The following is a 17,000-nucleotide window of genomic DNA, read 5'->3' as shown; positions in this document are numbered from 1 at the left end:
TATAACAAAATATGTCTGGGGCACTGTGAGACATCAATTGTTTATTTATTTTTGGGGTTGTAGCCATTATGTTGTCTCTAATAGGTGCATAATTAAAGCTCCCAAGTGCAGGTGTACTCACTGGTCGCACGGCTTTCTTGCCAGTATGAATTGTTTCTAAGGTAGATGAATGTTGAATGCCTTATGTTCTTGATAGAGCATTATCAAGCCCATCATGTGTGAGTGGGAGATGTTATATTTCGTCGGTCCGCCCATGATGTATGTGTCCAAGGGACACCATTTGCTCTAATAAGAGGTGTGTCTGAGAGACACCTTTTGAAGAGGTGCGAGGAGAGTTTCTTAATGGAAGTTAAGATAACTTTTTCGGTAGATGAACGATTGACACAAGAGAAAAATTCAGAACTCTCTCTCTCGACACATTAGGATTCTGTATCTACTTTGAGAAGACAATCGGCATTAACGCTGTGGAACAAGAATACTTTCCTTGTGATTGTATTCGGACCAACGTGTAATAGATTTGTTCATCGTTTGCTGGTGATTCAACATACGATCCTGGAAATTTTGTTTGGAGTGCATCGAACAAGTTAGTCGATTCTCCCGACACTCGCTTCCAACAATACCGAAGTAATCCAACAAGCATGAAAGATGAAAACATGAAAAATGATGCTGAAGTGTCCCGTGATCACAGGTCAACGACTTCATATGGTCTTGTAGGAGTCCAAGACCATGATCGTCTTCATAGTTGTACATCAATGAAACCATTTTAGCAGCATTCACGCAAGCTTCGCTAAAAGGCGCAGAGAACGGACATGGAGAGAGGCATTCTTTGTTGAGCAGCTTCCACAATTTCGATATCAACTCCATCACATGCTCTCTCGTACTTTGATTCGAAGAGCCCTGAATTTCCCTCAAATAGCACTCCACGTATGACCCGCCGTAGCCATTTTTGATTCTCATCCTTCAAGGAAATTGAATCCCCCAAATAAAATAATTAAATCAATAAAATAACGACAAAACACGAATATAAAAAAGAATAAAACCCGAATATTGCCAGGCTCAAAACCATTAACTAGTTTACCTGGGCACATCCGAGGTCATCCCAAAGGCGAAGAATTTTAGCGACTAAGAAGTTTGTATTTGGCAGTGGACCTCTTCTTTCTTTGACTCTGTACTTTAGTTGGCAATGTTTTGGCCCATTAGAAAGAACAAGTGTGCTAGCACCAAGGGCACACCTGAAGTGATAGTCCCATTCGTCAAGTTATCATCTGCGTTTGGCAATTTCCCAGAAGCGTTCCACTGAAATTCCACCAGGAATGCATTGCAAAAATTCGCCCGGTGCAACATCAAATGTTGTGCGACTGATCAAGGATATATCTAAAATGTAATCATAAATCAAAATCGTGTGCTTATTGAATCACTGGGGAATCTTGACAGAAGCGCCTAGATCTCGCCAAGATTTGTGTGTGTGTGTGTGTGTGTGTGTGTACGGGAGGTTGGGGGCGCGTGTTTGCAGCTTAACCCTGTGGGTGGTAAGATCTCCGTGCATGGCATTATAAGGAATTCTAGAAAAGATCGACTGAAGCTCAACGATGATGAAGATGTCAATTGGTTTTTGTGGCTTTAATTTGAAGAAGTGAACACGAACTTCAAAATGGACCACAGTGTTGGAGGGTGGTGAGCCAAAGAGTGGACAAAGGGATGAGGATATGATCAAGGTTGGCTTTTGGTTAAGTGTTGTGAATCTCAAATTAAGTGACACTCATTTAGAGTTGAGATAAGAGTTAGCAAGATGGTTGCAGACAGAGCTTCTTATCAATAATAAGTTTATATCAATACAATATGTCTCATGGGGTTCCATCCATGCTTCTTAAATGTAATATTCGGGTATTTGACAAAAAAAAAAATTCAAAAAGTCAGAAAGTCATAAGTTGCTACAGTAACACTCTGTTTTTCTCATTTAAGCCGAGAGCTGGCTCGGCCGAGACAGAGAGAAAGGAGAAGAAAGAAAAAGAGAGAAAGGGAAAGGAAAGGAAGAAGAAGAAAAAGGAAAGGCTCACGTCATCGGAGCCTCGCCAGCTCGGATCAACTTCGTATTTCAACGTTCGGTAAGCACTCGCGCCCCTCGTTCATCTGATCGGAGAAGTTTTCCGATTTAGGGCATGAAATTCGGAATTTTGGGAAATTCGAGCGGCGAAGTCCGATTTTTGAGTCGTAGAGCTGCGCATTTTTATAGAATTGATAGTTTGTGGTGTTGTAGAGCCGTGGGACTTTACGGATCTTGATTTGGACTTGTGATTTGCCTAATATGAATTTTTGAAGTTGGCCGCGCAAGGTGAACAGTGCGCGACCAGCAGCTTTTAGGCCGATTTTCGTCGGTTTTTAGCTCGATTTTGGGACGGCCAAGTTGGGGTTCTTGTAGTGCTCTAAGTGGGCTTTCTATTGACTATAAGCTCGCTTGAATCGGGGTTCGGTGGAGGAATTTATGGTGCGATCAAGTTTCGCGTTCAAACTCCGCGTTGCGAACGGTTTGGATAATCGCTTTGGAGAAGCGATTTGTGGGCGCCTTTGAGTTGTCTTGTTAGCGTTTAAGCATCGTTTAGCCGTTTCGTAGTTTTTTTTTACTTGGTTTTGACGTCGATTCTCGTTTAATTGTTAAGATTACGAGATCGTCGGTTCGAGTGAGCGTGGTTATTTGATATTTGGGGATTCCGGGTGAGTGGTACTATCTCTTCTTTGGTTTTATAAAAATCATATCTCGAAAGAATTATGATTCGATATAAATATATATGTTGAACTTAAAAGAGCATTTTGCTGCATAAATTAGGATTGAGCATTTACTACTTTTTAGTATTTGAGAATGATTTGGGAATCGTTTTTGGAAATGTATTATGAAAGGATACATTTGTATATTGTGTTATGAACTAGTTTATGAAATGAGTTCGGGAATTATTCAAGAAATGCTCTACGAAATGTATTTCTGGCGGATGAGCCGTATTGTGAGAAAGTTATTTGTTTGATTTGTGAAATGTATTATGGATTGGAATTCTGATATTGGATGACGATTGTTTGATGCTCAATATGACTGTGAACCCATTGAGGGGTTTTGGGGTATGCATACCGGGTTTAGGATATCCTTCTGGGCCGAGCCACCGGCTTTGTAGGTGGAGACTTTGCCAAGGGGGGAATCTTGGTAGCCTTGTCACAAGGCTTTGTGTCGTGACCATAGTTAGATATTGAGCAATAGATTGGTCGATGGAATGGACCATTGACGTTTGATATGATATGAGATTCATCAATGGAATAGACCATTGATGTGTGATTTGAGATTAGTCAATGGAATGGACCATTGACGTGGTTTGTATAGAGATTGATCAATGGACTTGACCATTGATAGTTTGAATTGTGATGGTGGATTTAAATGTGTATTTGTGACTTGTACAAAGTTTTGATGAAATGAAATAACTCTTATGTGATTCTATATGTATTTTAAATCTTGGGTTTGACTTCTGAAGTTCTGGTATTGCTTTGTACACATGCATAGTGATTGCTCGATCTACTTAGAAGAGATGTACTATTCACTGAGCTGTGGTTGCTCATCCTTCTCTTTCCCAATCTTTTCAGGTTTCTCGGCTAGCGGCCGTTAGTACGAGAGCGCTATCGCGGGGACGTTTGGGAGTTAGATTTTTGGGTATGATTTTTGGAGTTGTTTGTAAGGTTGTTGATAGTTCGTCGGGTTGGCTGAGTTCTTGATGTACATGTTCTTTTGGTGGATTATAGAAACTCTGATGTTGTAACCAACCCGTTGGTTTATCTGATATATATGTGGTTTGAGATATATATATGTTGATAACAGGTTGTTGGTTATTGTTGTGGCTGCGTCCTTCGTGTGGAAGGATGGCCGTGTCATCCCCCTTTTCTAGTTGTTTTTGGGGTGTGACATCTTTTGGTATCAGAGCTTAAGTTGTGATCTATTTGGGTGTAGATTTTTTTGAGACGTTGTGAGATTGTGTGATAGTTTTAGCGTGTTATCTTCTAGGTGCTAAGGTTTTGTTACGCTTTGGATTCAGGTTATCATGCGTTCCGACTCAGAGACACTTGCCTCGCTTCGTAAGAACAGTAAAGGCAAGCGAGTCGCTACCCCCGATACCAAAGATATGCCTCAAGGTTCTCGAGGCCCGGCTTCAAAAAGGAGATTAGAGGATCGATTTGAAAGAAGCCCCGACTCACAATATGCAAGTGATGATCTTCCTGAGCCTACCATCCAAGGCAATTTATCTGAGGCTTGTCAAGTAGTGCTTAACTTTCATCGTCAATTGAAAGATATAGATGGGAGTGGAACCGCTATGACTGAAGGTGAGAGAGAATATACAGTTGCCCAGTTCAGAAAAGCCAAACCACCTACTTATGATGGGACATCGGATCCTCTATTGGCCGAACGTTGGATTAGAAGAATGGAGGGGATCTTTAGAACCGATAGAGTTCCCAATGATCGGAAGGTTGACTTTTGCCACCCAATGTTTGGAGGGCGAAGCAGAGTATTGGTGGGAAGGGACTAGACTCGCCCTGGGAGGCGAAGATACGACAATTTCTTGGGAAGATTTTACAAAAGCCTTCAATACTCAATTCTTCCCGAGGTCATTCCAAGCGAAGATGAGGGACGACTTCATACACATATCTCAGGGTGACTCTACAGTGATGGACTATGCAGGCCGCTTCAACCAGTTAAGTAGGTTTGCGAAACATTATGTGGATGATGAAGAACTTAAAGCTGAACATTTCCAAAGAGGCCTTCGGCTTAATATACGTTCTAAGCTTGCACCTCTTGAACTGACCACATACAAGGATGTCTTGGAACGAGCGATCAAGGTGGAACGGTACAAATTAGAGCGTGACATACAGGGTGTTCATCAACAAAAGAGGCCCAAGTTTACTGAGTTTCAAGGAAGTCGTGTAGGTGGCAGTATTAATCGAAGAAGCAATAACCTACCAGGGAAGTTTAGAGCCCAGAATACTCGCAGCCTGTGTACTACATGTGGAGGGTATCATGGCGGTGAGTGTCGCTGGAAAACAGGAGTGTGCTTCTTATGCGAGAAAGCGGGACACATACGGCGTGATTGTCCTACACAGAGGAAGTCTACACCTGATAATAGAACATGTCATCTATGTGGACAACGAGGACACCTAGCACATCGTTGTTTCATGCGAAGGAATGCTCCTTCAGTTGATAAGCCCCAAGAGAACCCGCAAAGACAAAGGACAAGTGGGAAAGTTTTTGCGATGACAAAGGAGGATGCGGCGGCATCTAACGCAGTTGTTGCAGGTAATATTTCTATTGCCTCGCAATGTGCTTATGCGTTGTTTGATTCCGGTGCTACGCATTCCTTTGTTTCTACTGAATTTGCAAAGAAGCTTGATGTGTTGCCTGAGCCTCTTGAATATGAATTGCGTATCGATACTCCTACTGGTGATTTCTTGGTTGCTGATCATGTGTTCAAGGGATGTGCGCTCCAAATTAATAATGTTGAAATGCCTGTGGATCTAGTGGAGTTAAATGTTCGAGATTTCGATATTATTATAGGGATGGATTGGTTATCCACATACCGTGCTACTGTTGATTGTTTTTCAAAGAAAGTGATCTTTAGACTTCCGTGTCAACCCGAATTCTCTTTTTCGGGAAGTTGTAAAGACAATTTTCCAAGGTTGATATCGGCTTTGCAAGCAAAGAAACTTTTGAGAAAGGGTTGTAGTGGTTATTTGGCTTGTGTAAAAGACACAAGCAAGGTTGTAGCGAAGTTGGAAGATGTTCCGGTTGTCAGAGAATTTCCTAATGTATTTCCCGAGGATTTACCAGGTTTGCCTCTTGATAGAGAAATTGAGTTCTGTATTGAATTGATGCCCGGTACGGCACCTATCTCTAAGGCACCATATCGAATGGCACCTACCGAGTTGAAAGAATTGAAAACGCAATTGCAAGAGCTTTTGGATAAAGGTTTCATCAGACCTAGTGTCTCACCTTGGGGAGCTCCAGTTTTATTTGTGAAAAAGAAGGATGGTAGTATGAGGCTTTGTATAGACTACCGAGAACTTAATAAGGTGACGATCAAAAACAAATATCCTTTACCCCAGATTGATGATTTATTTGATCAACTTCAGGGAGCTCAAGTCTTTTCTAAGATCGATCTTCGTTCTGGGTATCATCAGTTGAAGATAAAAGTGGATGATGTGCCTAAAACTGCTTTCAGAACAAGGTATGGCCATTATGAATTTCTCGTCATGCCTTTTGGTCTAACAAATGCGCCTGCTGCTTTCATGGACTTGATGAACAGGGTGTTCAGAGAGTATCTAGATAAATTTATTGTGGTGTTCATCGATGACATTCTAGTGTTTTCGAAGAGTTTGGAGGATCATGAGCAACACTTGAGATTTGTCTTACAGACTTTGCATGAGAAGAAGTTGTATGCTAAATTTAGTAAGTGCGACTTTTGGCTTGATCATATAGAATTCTTGGGTCATGTAATCTCGAAAGATGGCATATTAGTAGATCCAAAGAAAGTTGAAGCAGTTGTTCAGTGGAATCGCCCTACTAATGTTACAGAAGTGAGAAGTTTTCTTGGGCTAGCTAGCTATTACAGGCGATTTGTAGAGGGATTCTCAAAGATCGCTGGTCCACTTACTCGCCTAACTCAGAAGAGAGTTAAATTTGTATGGTCGGATCAATGTGAGAGCAGTTTTCAAGAGTTAAAGAGGCGGCTAGTGTCAGCCCCTATATTGACTTTACCTTCAGGAACTACTGGCTTCATAATTTACTGTGATGCGTCTAAAGAAGGTTTGGGTTGTGTTCTTATGCAAGATGATAAAGTTGTTGCCTATCCTTCTAGACAATTGAAACCACATGAGAAGAACTACCACACTCATGATCTCGAATTAGCAGCGGTTGTGTTTGCCTTAAAAATATGGCGGCATTATTTGTATGGTGAAAGATGTGAAGTTTTTACCGATCACAAGAGTCTGAAGTATATTTTTACCCAGAAAGAGCTAAACATGAGGCAGAGAAGATGGCTAGAACTTTTAAAGGATTATGACTTGTCTATTAATTATCATCCAGGAAAGGCTAACGTGGTAGCGGATGCCTTGAGTCGTAAGTCCTTTGGAAATATGGCAAGTTTACTTACTTCTCAAAAGCCTATTCTTGAAGACATGAGGAAGTTGGACTTGGAGGTATTAGTACATCAGCTTGGTGCTCGTTTAGCTAATCTTCGAGTGCAACCAACATTGATTGATAGAATTAAGACCAAACAGAATGAAGATCCTCAGTTGCAGAAATTCAAAGAAGGCGTGGAAGCTGGAGGACAAGCAGACTTCAGTATACACGTAGATGGGTCCTTGAAGTTTCGTGGTCGTCTATGTGTTCCTGATGATTTAGAATTGAAAAAGGAGATATTGCAGGAAGCTCACAGCACTAGATTCTCAATTCATCCTGGAAGCACTAAAATGTATAGGGACTTGAGAGAGAACTTCTGGTGGGTCAATATGAAGAAGGATGTTGTAAAATTCGTCAACCAATGCCTAGTTTGCCAGCAAGTAAAAATTGAGCACCAGAAGCCAGGTGGACAGTTACGCCCTCTAGAGATACCTAAATGGAAGTGGGAGCGTATCACCATGGACTTTATAGTTGGTCTACCGAGAACGCCAAGTGGTAAGAATGCTATATGGGTGATTGTTGACCGATTGACTAAGTCCGCACACTTTTTGTCATACCGATTTGGCCTTTCAATGGAAGACATGGCAAAACGATATGTTAATGAGATAGTGAAGCTGCATGGAGTTCCAGTAAGCATTGTTTCCGACAGGGATCCCAGATTTGTATCTAACTTTTGGAGGAGTGTACAAGGAGCATTGGGTACTAAACTCAACTTGAGTACAGCTTTTCACCCGCAAACAGATGGGCAGTCAGAGAGAACGATCCAGACATTAGAGGATATGTTGAGATCCTACATCATTGACTTTGGAGGTTCTTGGGATGAACATCTACACTTAGCAGAATTTTCTTATAACAACAGCTATCATTCCAGCATTAAGATGGCACCTTTTGAAGCTTTGTATGGCCGAAAATGCAGAAGCCCTATTTGTTGGGATGATGTTGGTGAGAAAAGACTAACTGGTCCCGAGTTCATTCAACAGTCAGAAGAGAAAGTTAGGTTGGTTCGGGAACGTCTCAAAACGGCTCAAAGTCGTCAGAAAAGTTATGCAGATCTTAAAAGGCACAAGGTGGAGTTTAGTGTGGGGGATCATGTATTCCTAAAAGTTTCTCCTACGAAGGGTGTTATGAGATTTGACACGCGCGGGAAGTTGAGTCCAAGATACGTGGGACCATTCTTGATCTTAGAGAAGATTGGTGAAGTCGCTTACAAACTTGCTTTGCCACCGGCACTGTCAGGTGTTCATAACGTGTTCCACGTCTCTTTGTTACGTAAATATGTGCCAAATCTTGAGCATGTATTGGACTTTACACCATTGAGGTTAAGGGAGAACTTGACGTATGAAGAGCAGCCTATTCGCATCGTCGATAGGAAGGATCAGGTGTTGCGACGGCGGACCATTCCTTATGTAAAGATACAATGGCTGAACCACACTAAGAGAGAAGCCACTTGGGAACTTAAGGAGGAGGCAAAATGCAAGTACCCTCACTTGTTTGAAAGTTGAGGTAAGTACAAATTTCGAGGACGAAATTTCTTTTAAGGAGGGATGGATGTAATATTCGGGTATTTGCAAAAAAAAAAAAAATCAAAAAGTCAGAAAGTCAAAAGTTGCTACAGTAACACTCTGTTTTTCTCATTTAAGCCGAGAGCTGGCTCGGCCGAGACAGAGAGAAAGGAGAAGAAAGAAAAAGAGAGAAAGGGAAAGGAAAGGAAGAAGAAGAAAAACGAAAGGCTCACGTCATCGGAGCCTCGCCAGCTCGGATCAACTTCGTATTTCAACGTTCGGTAAGCACTCGCGCCCCTCGTTCATCTGATCGGAGAAGTTTTCCGATTTAGGGCATGAAATTCGGAATTTTGGGAAATTCGAGCGGCGAAGTCCGATTTTTGAGTCGTAGAGCTGCGCATTTTTATAGAATTGATAGTTTGTGGTGTTGTAGAGCCGTGGGACTTTACGGATCTTGATTTGGACTTGTGATTTGCCTAATATGAATTTTTGAAGTTGGCCGCGCAAGGTGAACAGTGCGCGACCAGCAGCTTTTAGGCCGATTTTTGTCGGTTTTTAGCTCGATTTTGGGACGGCCAAGTTGGGGTTCTTGTAGTGCTCTAAGTGGGCTTTCTATTGACTATAAGCTCGCTTGAATCGGGGTTCGGTGGAGGAATTTATGGTGCGATCAAGTTTCGCGTTCAAACTCCGCGTTGCGAACGGTTTGGATAATCGCTTTGGAGAAGCGATTTGTGGGCGCCTTTGAGTTGTCTTGTTAGCGTTTAAGCATCGTTTAGCCGTTTCGTAGTGTTTTTTTTACTTGGTTTTGACGTCGATTCTCGTTTAATTGTTAGGATTACGAGATCGTCGGTTCGAGTGAGCGTGGTTATTTGATATTTGGGGATTCCGGGTGAGTGGTACTATCTCTTCTTTGGTTTTATAAAAATCATATCTCGAAAGAATTATGATTCGATATAAATATATATGTTGAACTTAAAAGAGCATTTTGCTGCATAAATTAGGATCGAGCATTTACTACTTTTTAGTATTTGAGAATGATTTGGGAATCGTTTTTGGAAATGTATTATGAAAGGATACATTTGTATATTGTGTTATGAACTAGTTTATGAAATGAGTTCGGGAATTATTCAAGAAATGCTCTACGAAATGTATTTCTGGCGGATGAGCCGTATTGTGAGAAAGTTATTTGTTTGATTTGTGAAATGTATTATGGATTGGAATTCTGATATTGGATGATGATTGTTTGATGCTCAATATGACTGTGAACCCATTGAGGGGTTTTGGGGTATGCATACCGGGTTTAGGATATCCTTCTGGGCCGAGCCACCGGCTTTGTAGGTGGAGACCTTGCCAAGGGGGGAATCTTGGTAGCCTTGTCACAAGGCTTTGTGTCGTGACCATAGTTAGATATTGAGCAATAGATTGGTCGATGGAATGGACCATTGACGTTTGATATGATATGAGATTCATCAATGGAATAGACCATTGATGTGTGATTTGAGATTAGTCAATGGAATGGACCATTGACGTGGTTTGTATAGAGATTGATCAATGGACTTGACCATTGATAGTTTGAATTGTGATGGTGGATTTAAATGTGTATTTGTGACTTGTACAAAGTTTTGATGAAATGAAATAACTCTTATGTGATTCTATATGTATTTTAAATCTTGGGTTTGACTTCTGAAGTTCTGGTATTGCTTTGTGCACATGCATAGTGATTGCTCGATCTACTTAGAAGAGATGTACTATTCACTGAGCTGTGGTTGCTCATCCCTCTCTTTCCCAATTTTTTCAGGTTCCTCGGCTAGCGGCCGTTAGTACGAGTGCGCTATCGCGGGGATGTTTGGGAGTTAGATTTTTGGGTATGATTTTTGGAGTTGGTTGTAAGGTTGTTGATAGTTCGTCGGGTTGGCTGAGTTCTTGATGTACATGTTCTTTTGGTGGATTATAGAAACTCTGATGTTGTAACCAACCCGTTGGTTTATCTGATATATATGTGGTTTGAGATATATATGTTGATAACAGGTTGTTGGTTATTGTTGTGGCTGCGTCCTTCGTGTGGAAGGATGGCCGTGTCATCCCCCTTTTCTAGTTGTTTTTGGGGTGTGACATTAAAGATGATGTTGCCAAAATCATTTGTAATATCACTGAGAACCTTGAAACATATTTTCATGTACTGTGGGAGCTACTCAGCACACGCATTGTCCCGTCTGAGGAAAAAAAAATTACAAGATTTAAATTGGTAGCATAACATAAATGTCTAATGCAGATTTTTTTTGTTAATGTAATAGTTGCAACATAATAGGTAAGATGGGGTGTCTACAACTGTATACCTTCTAATGAATTTAGTTAAGAGAATCAGCTCATGGACCATGCCATGGACATCAAATATGTTATCGATAATGTACATGAGAGAGATGGGCATAATGAACTCAACCCTAAGTTCAGGCAAGCTTGGATCTGTGAGAATTGCCATGGACCACATGTACCATTTTAGTGGCTGGTCTCTAATAAACTTCATCTCCTCTCCCAATCCCAACTCTTTCCACCACCTGAAATATAGGAAACGCATGAGGAAAATCTATATCAAGAGTACATGATAATATACTCATATTTATGAAACAAATTATTCAGTTAGAGAAAAAGGAAATCTAGAGTCCATGGGAAAATGACACTATAAGTGCCATAAGTTGTGTACAGAGATCACTTTGGAGCCATAACTTTTTTTCGGATCACTTTGGTGTCAACCTTTTTGAAAAACGATCACTTTAGTGCCAATGCTGACATGGTCGCCGGAAATCTAACGTGGCTCTTTTTTCTATTAATTTTCGATACTGACATGGCTCGCCGGAAATCTGACGTGGCTCGTTGGAAATCTGACGTGGCTCTTTTTTTGGCCGAAATTTTGGCCGAAATCACTAAAGTAATCTCTTTTCCTCTGATTTAGCACAAAAGTGATCTCCGTACACAACTTATGCCACTTATAGTGTCCTTTTGCCTTTTTTGGTGAAACTTGTTTAAGTCATAACTCAATCTGTGATTTTTGCATTGATTGACTTGAATTAGGGACAACGGCTAAAAGTCCATCCTTTATTGGATGTTGGTCATCTATTGTCCTTCAATTGAGCATACTTGTGGGTAAGTAATTAATTAGTTAGTCACTTATTAATTTGGTGAATCTCCTTCTGTCACGCCCCGAACCCCAATCGAGCTCGCGACATCCGTCACTGGTCGATTTATGCGACATCCCAGGATTGTCGCCGACCTCAAATCGCCATCAGAGATTTACAACCACAGCGGATACTAACAATTAACCCGGACAATTAAAGCTGGGAAGAATATTCAGGGAGAATGCACATATTTCTTTTCATTACCAACTTATAGAATATTCACAATTACAATCTTAATATACAAGTGCACACCGTACTGTCCACCTCCGATAACAAAAGGACTAGATGACCTGGCGTCCTAACTTCCAAAAATGGTACACCTCAAAAACTCTGATTAGACCCATGTACTAATCCCTACGGCCCTTACTCGGCGTCCACTCCGAGTCTGATTCATCACCATCTGAATCTGAACTCCCTTGAACAGTTTGCTCCTCTGAGGACTCCGGTTCTGCTTCGATCACAATCGGGTGATTGATGTGGCCCGACTCAGTTGGAGCTGCGTTATGATACTCCTCAGCCAGAAAATCGAAGAAATTATACTCCGGCACATAATTGGGATCCATATATTCCTCAAACTGGAGTATATACTCCGGGTCTCCTGCCGGCTCATCCGACTCCTCAGACTCGACCTCAGGCTCTACCTCGGGCTCCACCTCTTCGGGTTCCTCCTCATCTGGTTCCTCCTCCTCTGGTTCCTCCTTGGGGATTGGTTCCAAATCTATGTCCACCGAGTCATCCTTAGCTTGCGATGCTTCGGGCTCGGGCTCATACTCAGCCTCCGAAGATCCCTGAGCGGCTGGTGCTGGATGCATCCCAGACTGCGCTACGCTAACTTCCGTACTGGTCAACTCTCCATCAATCGGGGGCACAGCAGTCGGGTCCCAATCCCCAACTAAATCAAACGGAACATCGAATCCTCTAACGGGCCCGAACTCAGCCCTGTCAGCATCCCGGAAGAACCAGGCGGTGTACTTCTGTTCCTCCCAAAGGGGTAAACCTACGTCTACGAAAACGTTAGTAGTGTGCTTAATCCAGCTCATACCATCACCCATCGAAAACTCTAAGACTTCTAGCTCGGTGTGCACAGGTACTCCAAAACGTTCTGGTGGTGGCGGCGGGTTCATGGCTCAGGTCGGGGTTCTGAAATGTTGGTTGAAACAACCATGAGAACACTTATCAGCAAATTCACCCATAAATCCCACCTAGGCTACCACATACCTCCAGACAATTTCACAAAACACAATCACTCACCTACACCACATAATCACATAGCAGGCACATCAACACAATCGCAAGCATGCACAAATTTTCATGTCATGCACTCATTCCGTTCTCATCATGTCTCATTCACATTCCTCGCCAGTGACCCGCGTACACGTACACGCCTCATGTACACTGCGACCTCGTTCTCATCATATCCCATTCACATTCATCGCTAGTGACCCGCGTACACGTACACGCCTCAGGTACACTGCGACCTCTTTCCACAACACTTCCAGGCTCGCGTAAACGTACACGCCTCAGGCCATGTTTCTTGCCCGCGTAAACGTACACGCCTCAGGCTCAACACCTATCACCTACTATGCAACCCGCGTTAAAGTACACGCCTCAGGCTCAACACCTACCACCTACTATGCAACCCGCGTTAAAGTACACGCCTCAGGCTGGCAGTCTTTCGGTAATACCGAGCATCGTCCCGCGTAAACGTACACGCCTCAGGACGGCACAATTTCCATGATTTCACATACCGTACCACGTACTATTTTTCATGCTTTCACACGTGCAATAATCACTTGCCACATAACTGGTCAATCACACGTGACCCGTGCACGCCACAATTATACACAAACCATGCTCACTCAGCATTCAGCACGGCCAATTTTAATAATTAAGATAATCTGGCCCAAGCGTGCACCCAACAAACATAATTAACTCAACCAATCCTACAATCACACATTTAATTTCACCACCACAATTTAATTATTTTTAAACGCACGTAAAACACAGAAATCATTATTTTTCTCCCACCAAACGACGCCAAATCGATTCCGGTCCTTCACGGGACTTTTTCACCATAAATTCTCGGTTCTAAAAATCCAACTCGCGTCCCGATCGGCCCATCACGGCCCCATGAACAGTAGATCACTGCCACTGTTATTTTCGAATTTCCAATAAATATTGCCCGAATTAAATCCTAAGGCCCGCCACAAAATTTCCACTCCTAATTCATGCCATTCCGCACCTAACTTTTACCTGATTTCGTCCAAAATCGCCCGTCGATACCCGAAGTCCTAAATTGGATTTAGAGCGTGACTTACCCGCGTTCTAGACTATCGCGGCTAGAACGGAAAGCGGCGGCTCTTAATCGGGAACGGCGGCGACGACGTATGGCTCCCGGGTGGCGGCGATCGGCTTGGGTGGCGACGGCGCGGCTTGGGCGGTGGCCGGTGAGGCGTCCGGCGAGAGAGAAAGAGAGATCGGAGGGGGGGCTTCACGGCAAAAAGGGGGAAGGGATTTCACGATGGAGAGGGGAGAAAGAAGAGAGAGAGGAGAGAGAGAAAGGGGGTCAAGGGCTAATTATCTAATTTTGACCACTTTTTTGGTAATTTACCAAAATACCCTTGCCCTTTAAAACATGCCCTTTGATAAATCTCAAGGGTAAAATGGTCCGATTCTCCGTTTCTCATCAAAATCAAGTTTTCTGAAGGATTCGGGCGCAACAAAAATTGCACGTTACATCCGCAACGTCGTCCTAACGTCCAGTTGTGACTTCCAAATTTTCCGGTGTCCGATTTGGGCTGAATTAAATAATTCAATTCTATTAAACGTAACTCGAGCGTTTCTCAAACTAACGGGCGGCTTGTTGGGGACATTCCCTTATTCGACCCGTGACTGACACTAAATTGAGTCACGTGCAATTTATTCAGACCGTCACGACTTCGGTTGTCAATAAAATCGCGAGGATCAATTACTAGATCCGTGGGGCACGATCGTTTGGTATAGGTTCAGGATCGTTCGTCAATTCATTTCGTGGTCCAGCGGTATCACCCGCGATCCACTACTGTGACAGTGGCGAACTGACCCCTGACTATCCTTAGATCGGCCAACAGTGGCTCAAAATATCACCTCGACGATTTAATGGTCGAAAGTCAATCCACGATCGAATTTTCTTTAGTGGTACGAATTTAACTCCCCGATTTGCCTTTCCCTTATGGTTAGCATCCCAGGAATGATCAGTTCCGGGCGAGAACTAACTACGAGCACATTCATAAAACTCAGTATTTTATAAATCCCAAATGGACTATTTTTCAGGATGTCACACCTTCTGGTGCACAGATTGAACAATTCTTCGCTCTTAGTTTGCCACTTCCAGCACAGATCTGGTTAGGAGTGTTATTGGCAGTGTTTATAAGGATCTGAACGGTGTTCAGCTTGAGATGAAGTTGCAACCAGAAACTTCTGAGGTAGTGGGTACTAGCGAAGTAATCGACACAGATAGTACTTGTAGCGAGGTGGAGTCTATTGAGCCAACAGTTGTTGTAACTGCTAATATTGATAAGGTGCATATTCGATCTCCTGACAGATATTGATTCAACAATAGTTTTGCTTTATTTACGATTAAGAAGATTGTGTTGGAAAATCTATGTAGAGCAGTTAAAGGTGCATGTGAAGCTGGTGTTCTGATGAGGTCCACGCTTTAGTGAAGTTCAAGCAAGGCTTGGACTTGGAAGACGTCTGTGGTGATTGAGCCCATTAAGGGCTGTGGGAGAGAAGTAGTGAAGTTCAAATTTTTTCAAAGCGATTATGACTTGGCTCAAACATCGAGCCAAGGTGGAGATTGTTAAATTATGTCTCGATTTTGAGCCTGAAAAGGAAAATTTTATCCAAGGAAAGTTTCCTAATTCAAATATATTTCATATTTTGAATAGGTTTTCTAATTAAATGGTTTTCTAGTTGGAAAAAGGTTTCCTAATTAAAGAAGGTTTCCTAAAATGGGGTTTCCTAATTTGGATCCATTTATTGCCTATAAATAATAAAGGGATGTTATTTGTGAAGATCATTAAAGAGGAGTTTCTGCTTGTAAATTACACTCTGAGAGCTTTTTGTTTTTGAAGCCAATTAAATTCTTGTGGTAAGAATTTGTATATAATTCATTTATAAGATTGAAAGATTATTTTATGAGGAATTATGGGGTTAAACACTACTTGCGTTATTGAATGTAATTGAGGCTTGAAAAACACTGAGAATATTTGAGTGACTCAAGTGTGATTGTAATATCCATTGTATCGCTTGATCTATAGTGGAATTCGTTGCTGCTCTCCCCATGGACGTAAATCACTACGACCAAACCATGTAAATCTGATGTTCGATTTATTTTCTTGTTCTATCTATTTTATTGTTTGATCGCATGGCTTCCACAACAGTTGATCGGTTACCTTAAAATTAAACAATAGTTACGGTTCAAACAGAATATTTCAATCGCAAAAATAAAACTCTTATGGTAACTCTCTAACCAAAGGGTCACCGACACTGGTCGCTCCTTCCCACCTTTTTTAATTATAAAAAAAAATTAATCGATTACAATAAATCAATGATAAAAGTAATCAATAAAAGATTTGATGGATCTCAAAGTGTTTCTAAATAAATACAATTTAAGAAGCCATTACAAGCCATAACTACTTTTAAAGAGTCTAAACAAGAGGAGGCACTTTTTATGTTCACATGATTCCAAGCTGGACCCACCTTTTGGCGTCCCTAAATTTCTAGTACTAACTGAAAATTTTTACTTTTGCCAAATGTGAATAACGTTTTGTTTGTCGTTAAGTTCTTGCGGTATGGGGACATCGTTCAAGTTCTGCTGCAAATTTTATGGGCCGATCCTCTCCCACTGTCATCACGTGATGTGAAGGCTCACCAAATGACATGAAGAGCAGACCAAATGAATATGAAAGTTCTATAAAACAGAAAGCGACCCTAGACCTTTCACATGTTTGTTTGATACGTGCTATTCAGTCCTGTTGCATAAAGTAAAATTGAGGGATGCTAATCGAGCTGTGTGTATGGAATCTGCTGTGCCAAAGTCTTTCTTCCACAAAAGACTCAAAAGGCATATTTTTTACTGTT

General features: G+C 41.9%; 1 pseudogene; it reads right to left on the bottom strand.

Moving 5' to 3' along the window:
* Positions 1 to 419: 419 nt before the first annotated feature.
* Positions 420 to 16,721, bottom strand: LOC115673798 ((3S,6E)-nerolidol synthase 1-like; annotated as a pseudogene).
* Positions 16,722 to 17,000: the final 279 nt, after the last annotated feature.

The sequence above is a fragment of the Syzygium oleosum genome, unplaced genomic scaffold (genome assembly GCF_021117445.2).
Source record: "Syzygium oleosum isolate NSW1041296 unplaced genomic scaffold, Sole_v2.1 Sole_v2.11, whole genome shotgun sequence".
NCBI classification, from domain to species: domain Eukaryota; kingdom Viridiplantae; phylum Streptophyta; class Magnoliopsida; order Myrtales; family Myrtaceae; genus Syzygium; species Syzygium oleosum.
Note: the sequence above shows the minus strand (reverse complement) of the source record. Positions and strands in the feature narration are given on the sequence as shown.